Source organism: Schistocerca americana, chromosome 4, assembly GCF_021461395.2.
Source record: "Schistocerca americana isolate TAMUIC-IGC-003095 chromosome 4, iqSchAmer2.1, whole genome shotgun sequence".
In the NCBI taxonomy this organism is placed as follows: Eukaryota; Metazoa; Arthropoda; class Insecta; order Orthoptera; family Acrididae; genus Schistocerca; species Schistocerca americana.
In genome coordinates, this window is record NC_060122.1 from 295,641,094 (window position 1) to 295,647,093 (window position 6,000).

A 6,000-nucleotide genomic window follows, 5' to 3' on the forward strand; every position below is an offset into this window, starting at 1 on the left:
ATCTCTTCCATCAACCCTATCTGGTACGGATCCCACACTGGTGAGCAGTATTCAAGCAGTGGGCGAACAAGTGTACTGTAACCTACTTCCTTTGTTTTCGGACCGCATTTCCTTACGGTTAGCCGGCCGGTGTGCCCGTGCGGTTCTAGGCGCTTCAGTCTGGAAACGCGTGACCGCTCGGTCGCAGGTTCGAATCCTGCCTCGGGCATGGATGTGTGTGATGTCCTTAGGTTAGTTAGGTTTAAGTAGTTCTAAGTTCTAGGGGTGATGACCACAGATGTTAAGTCCCATAGTGCTCGGAGCCATTTTTCCTTACGGTCCTTCAAATGAATCTCAGTCTGGCATCTGTTTTAGCGACGATTAATTTTATATGGTCATTCCATTTTAAATCACTCCTAATGCCTACTCCCAGATAATTTATGGACTTAACTGGTTCCAGTTGGTGACCTGCTATATTGTAGCTAAATGATAAAGGATCTTCCTTTCTATGTATTCACAGCACATTACACTTGTCGACATTGAAACTAAATTGCCATTCCCTGCACCATGCATCAATTCGTTGCAGATCCTCCTGCATTTCAGTACAGTTTTCCATTGTTACAACCTCTCGATATACTACAGCATCATCCGCAAAAAGCCCCAGTGAACTTCCGATCTTATCCACAAGGTCATTTATATATATTGTGAATAGCAACGGTCCTACGACACTCTCCTGTGGCACACCTGAAATAACTCTTACTTCTCTCCATTGAGAATGACATGCTGCGTTCTGTTATCTAGGAACTCTTCAATCCAATCACACAATTGGTCTGATAGTCCATATGCTCTTACTTTGTTCATTAAACGACTGTGGGGAACTGTATCAAACGCCTTGCAGAAGTCAAGAAATACGGCATCTACCTCTGAACCCGTGTCTATGGCCCTCTGAGTCTCGTGGACGAATAGCGCAAACTGGATTTCACACGATCGTCTTTTTCGAAACCCATGCTGATGCCTACAGTGTAGATTTCTAGTCTCCAAAAAAGTCATTATACTCGAACATAATATATGTTCCAAAATTCTACAACTGATCTACGTTAGAGATATAGGTCTATAGTTCTGCACATCTGTTCGACGTCCCTTCTTGAATACGGGGATGACCTGCGTCACGTGCCCTCTGTGCAACCAGGTGGCATTCTGTCTCCTGATGGCCAGTGGTCGTAATCTGTTGACCTGCCAGTGTAGAAGCATTGCCATGTCGAGCAAGTCATTGAATTTATTCTGTATACAAATAAACAAATGGACTTACACATGAACTAAATTGAACTTTGTCCGAAAAGGCCTCGGAATGTCCAACGGTACCGACCGACCGCCGTGTCATCTTCAGCCGATGGTGTCGCTGGATGCGGATACGGAGGGGCATGATGTCAGCACACTGGTCTCCTGGCCGTTGGCAGTTTTCCTGACCGGATCCGTTGCTCCTCAATCAAGTAGCTCCTCAATTGACCCCGCAAGAGCTGAGTGCACCCTGCTTGCCAAAGGCATTCAGCAGACCCGGACTGTCACCCATTCAAATCCGATAGCGCTTAACTTCGGTGATCTGACGGGAACCTGTGTTATCACTGTGGCGAGGCCATTGGCACATGAACTGAGCTCCCACGTTTTTTGTGTGGGACATCCTGTCGTGGAATTAAATTAAAAATAGTTCTCATCCCCTGTCTATGACTAAGATTTGTGGCAGGTTTCCCTTAGTTGTCAGGCAAATGCTGGAAGTAGAGATCCCTCCGAAACTTTCCCAACTGGGACTCCCTTTGCTCCGCTACCAACTAACCTGCTAGTTGTCTGAAAATATCTGGGCTCTACAATGGATCAGAACTTGCTCTACCTTTCTTGGTAGAGAATAAAAAAGTATTAAAAAATATCGTCCCAGTAAACTGAAAATCACTCTGCACCATTCGAAGCTCTCTGAGATTTGAAAGAAAAATGCCTTTTTCAACAATGATCCGGAGTTATTGCAGCCCATCTTGGCTTTGGTCAGAGACAAATGAAAGACGCTGAAGCAAATTATGGCCTTTGGGAGGCTTTTGTTGATCCTAGAGCCAAAACAGCGTTAAGTGTGGGGGCTATCGTTCAGCGTGACAACCACAGGTTGGCAACAACCGAAATTTAATTGCCAATGATACTGTGGCTTATTAATTATTTACAAAGTAAGAAGGTAACTGTCAATGTAATGGAACGAGGAGAAAATTTGTATGTAGCCTACGATTGTTTAGATACTTCGAAAGAGCTGTAAAAGTCTTAATTTATAATACAACTGAGGACACTATCGTAGATATAACGCAGCCACATGGCTACTCCAAAAGTACACGCTAACAATGACTAACTTCGCAGTGCGCCGAAGTTTAATTCAATTTCTAGGCGTGTCCCGAGTCAGCTGATCCATCAGTAAAGATGGCTGTGTTAATGATTTCTATCAGTGTTCAGGAATTTGTTTAATTGTACAAATCAATAGAGAAGATTTGCTGTTATCGCTAATTTTGATGATGTCGCAGAAATTGCACCGCGCCATGTGACTCTCAGGCACTTTCAAGCATGTCAAACGAATAGAAATTTTTTTACAAAGAAACATTTTACTTGAAAATCAACTTTGACGTAATTTCTCTACATAACCACCCTAAACAGGTATATACTTGGTCCATCTCTTGAAACGTTTCTTAATGTCGTCCTGGAAGAACAGATAATTTTAAGACTGGGGCAACCACAGGTAAAATAGTTATGCATCCACACAACCATTTTCGCAACTTATAAAAAAAATGGCTCTGAGCACTATGGGACTCAACTGCTGAGGTCATTAGTCCCCTAGAACTTAGAACTAGTTAAACCTAACTAACCTAAGGACATCACAAACATCCATGCCCGAGGCAGGATTCGAACCTGCGACCGTAGCGGTCTTGCGGTTCCAGACTGCAGCGCCTTTAACCGCACGGCCACTTCGGCCGGCCGCAACTTATAAGTTGCACCTTCCAGTGCAAGTATAAATACTATGTCATAGGTTACAGAATGTCGCAGAATAACAATTGGGGTGGCTAGGTAAAGTTTTCAACCCTCCTTAGTTGATAAAAAACCACCGTAATTGATAAAAAGACCATCGGCAATGATGAATGTCGGGTCTGTCTTAAGTCGCGAATTGTACACTTTTCGATTAAAATATGCTCTTGTCGGTCTATGTCAAGCAACAGATGCCACTCATAGATATTATTCAGGGAAGTGCTGGGACTTGTAGTGCAAGAGCTGACACGCACGTGTGTATTTGGTTTTGAAACGTCCCCTTAGAAAAATTAATGAATTACTGTGCTGGTAAACGCAACACAATCTGACTTTCAATAATCCCTACAAAATAATGGCCCTGACTAACAATAACCTATACCTTTCATGAATCACTTACCTCACAAAAACCTTCGTTACTCGAACTACTGCAATACAGCGAGCGCCAATACTGCCAGCTAAACAAAAGATTCTAACTACTGACGGCACTAACTACTGATAGGCATAGTTAGAAAATGAAAGATTTTGATAGAGAACAAACAATGTAGTTACCTTAATAGTGTTCAAAAATCATAATATGTATAAGTTCATGACGTCCAGTCTTACAAATTTACTCTCTCTGATAGACACACGTCTAGATCATCCGCTCTCAAAACTCCACCATCTCACTCCCCACATCCACTACTGATGGCGGCTCACCTCCGACTGCGCAACACTACGTGCTGTTCACATCCAACTGCCCAACACTACAATAGCGAATATTACAACAATGCCAACCAGCCACAGACTGCACACAGCACATCAAGTGATTTTCATACAGAGTGCTACGTGGTGTTACCAATACGAAAACCTAAACAGCCTACTTACATAGCCCCCATGCTCCCCACAAAAAATTTTACAAATTGTTTTGGGCAGTGGTCAGTAATGATTTGATAAAATTTTTCGTAATTACAATAACAAAGTTATCAAATGCACACACTTATTGATACAATGTTGGTCAAAAGCAAAAATTGTTCTTATAAAGGCAGTCCTGATCATTCATCACAGTTATAATTACAGTTTTTTTCCAAAGTCTGAGCAGTAATAGAAAATGCACATGGGAGTAGTGAATTTCCATGCAGTCTTGAAGAAGTAGTGTCGTCCTTCCAACGAAAAGACAGTGCTGCCTCTTGACATGCAGACAGGTAATGGGCCACAACAGAGCAAACCCACAATAGAGTCAGTCGAAGTTTTGATGAATATTTGTAGGTAGGTCATCACAGAGCAGATCCACTGTAGTCCCTGTAGAGAGTATGGTATTGGAGGGCCATCAAAGGTGCCGACCCACTGCAGTCCTTGTAGAGACGGCCAGCAGCCATCTGTTGCGACTGTGCAGGTGCACAATCACCATCGAAGAGTCTTGCAGACAATATAGCAAGTCCATAAACCACCACTTGTGCACTCACAATGTTTTTGGAATTGTCCTTAGAACCATCAATGCTGTTAACCAGTCCCTTGCTGAATTATTAACACACATGCAAACACTAACAGTCCCAACTTCTCACATATTGTGCATGGACTGTGACCAACAGAAATGTGTGCAGTGAAATGAATGCTTACAAGTTACCTAATTTGATGAACTGGTGTCAATTAAAATTTTATAACATGAGAATAGAATTGCAAAGGTACAGAAAACATCATAAAAATATAATAATACAGATAACATTCGTAGTAATACAGGCTTTACAAAAGAATAGAAATAAACATGTACATCAGTGTTACAGGAATTATGACGTAAGTAAATAAATAAAATAATGAGAATAGTTTTCGATACATTAATTTCACACATAAGCATTAAAACAGAACAGAATAAATAATGTCTAATCATCTTTACAAAGTAAATAACATAGTATTAATGCAAATTATATTTGAGGATAACAGTATTCCTCATCCTAGTGAATGTAGCTTAGTATTAGAAGAGACAAAAATTCTATGAAACAGTACACAGAGACAGGAAGAACACAAATACACAAGAGTACACAAACACATAGCAGGATAACACAAAAGGAAAGGACAGGGTTTGTTTTACTGCAGTATTTGTAATATTTCATCTGCAAACAAAACTTTCTTTACTTCTTGGAGATCTCCCTTAGTTCTTCATTATTCCCAAAAAGTCCTATCTATACCTGCTGTCCCTAAACCCTACTGTTTTGTTCATATCCTCTTTCAAAATAATTATCCTTCACTGTACAGTACTCATTTTGGCCCAAATCTTTTTCATGTAACTTCTCAATGCATTCTTTCCCTATTCTCCATAGTTAGTTTCTTATATAGTATCACCTCCTCTTAAACTAACTTAAATCTACTGAGCTCAGATACATATACTAAGGGACGAGGCAATGCAGCAATAAAAAACAATTAACACAAACAGCAATGACAAAAAAATGCAAATTGGCAAAGCAAGCAGCAATATATCTAAATTAGCAAAACAAATGCAACATTACAACTAATATGAGCCAATGTGCAGCAACAAGAAAAATAAATCAGTAGTAAAACTGTGAAATTCAGTAGAACTATGCCTGGCAAACAGCAGCAGCAAATGCAATAACTTATATCTAAACATGACAAACCCACAAGCTGAAAAAATAGTATACTAAAGACAACAATGCAGACAAGGGAAACGTTTATTCAAATTTTAGTGTCTATGCCATTAAAGTTGTGCACCACAACAACTTATTCTACAAAAAAATTACTAAGTACTTGAAAATAAAATTACGTATGCAGTTACTGTTATTAGTCCCCTCTTATTGTTCTTTCCTTTCCAAGTGCTCCTTTTTCGAAGAATGTGGATCATAAAATTATTATTTAATACATCTGTTGACAGAAAGTGTTCACATTAGCAAATGCATTTAATTTTATTTTATAAAACCAATGCTGCAACACTGCTGGAAACCAGATATCAAATGAAATAAGCAACTATGTAGAAAGCAAAGCATA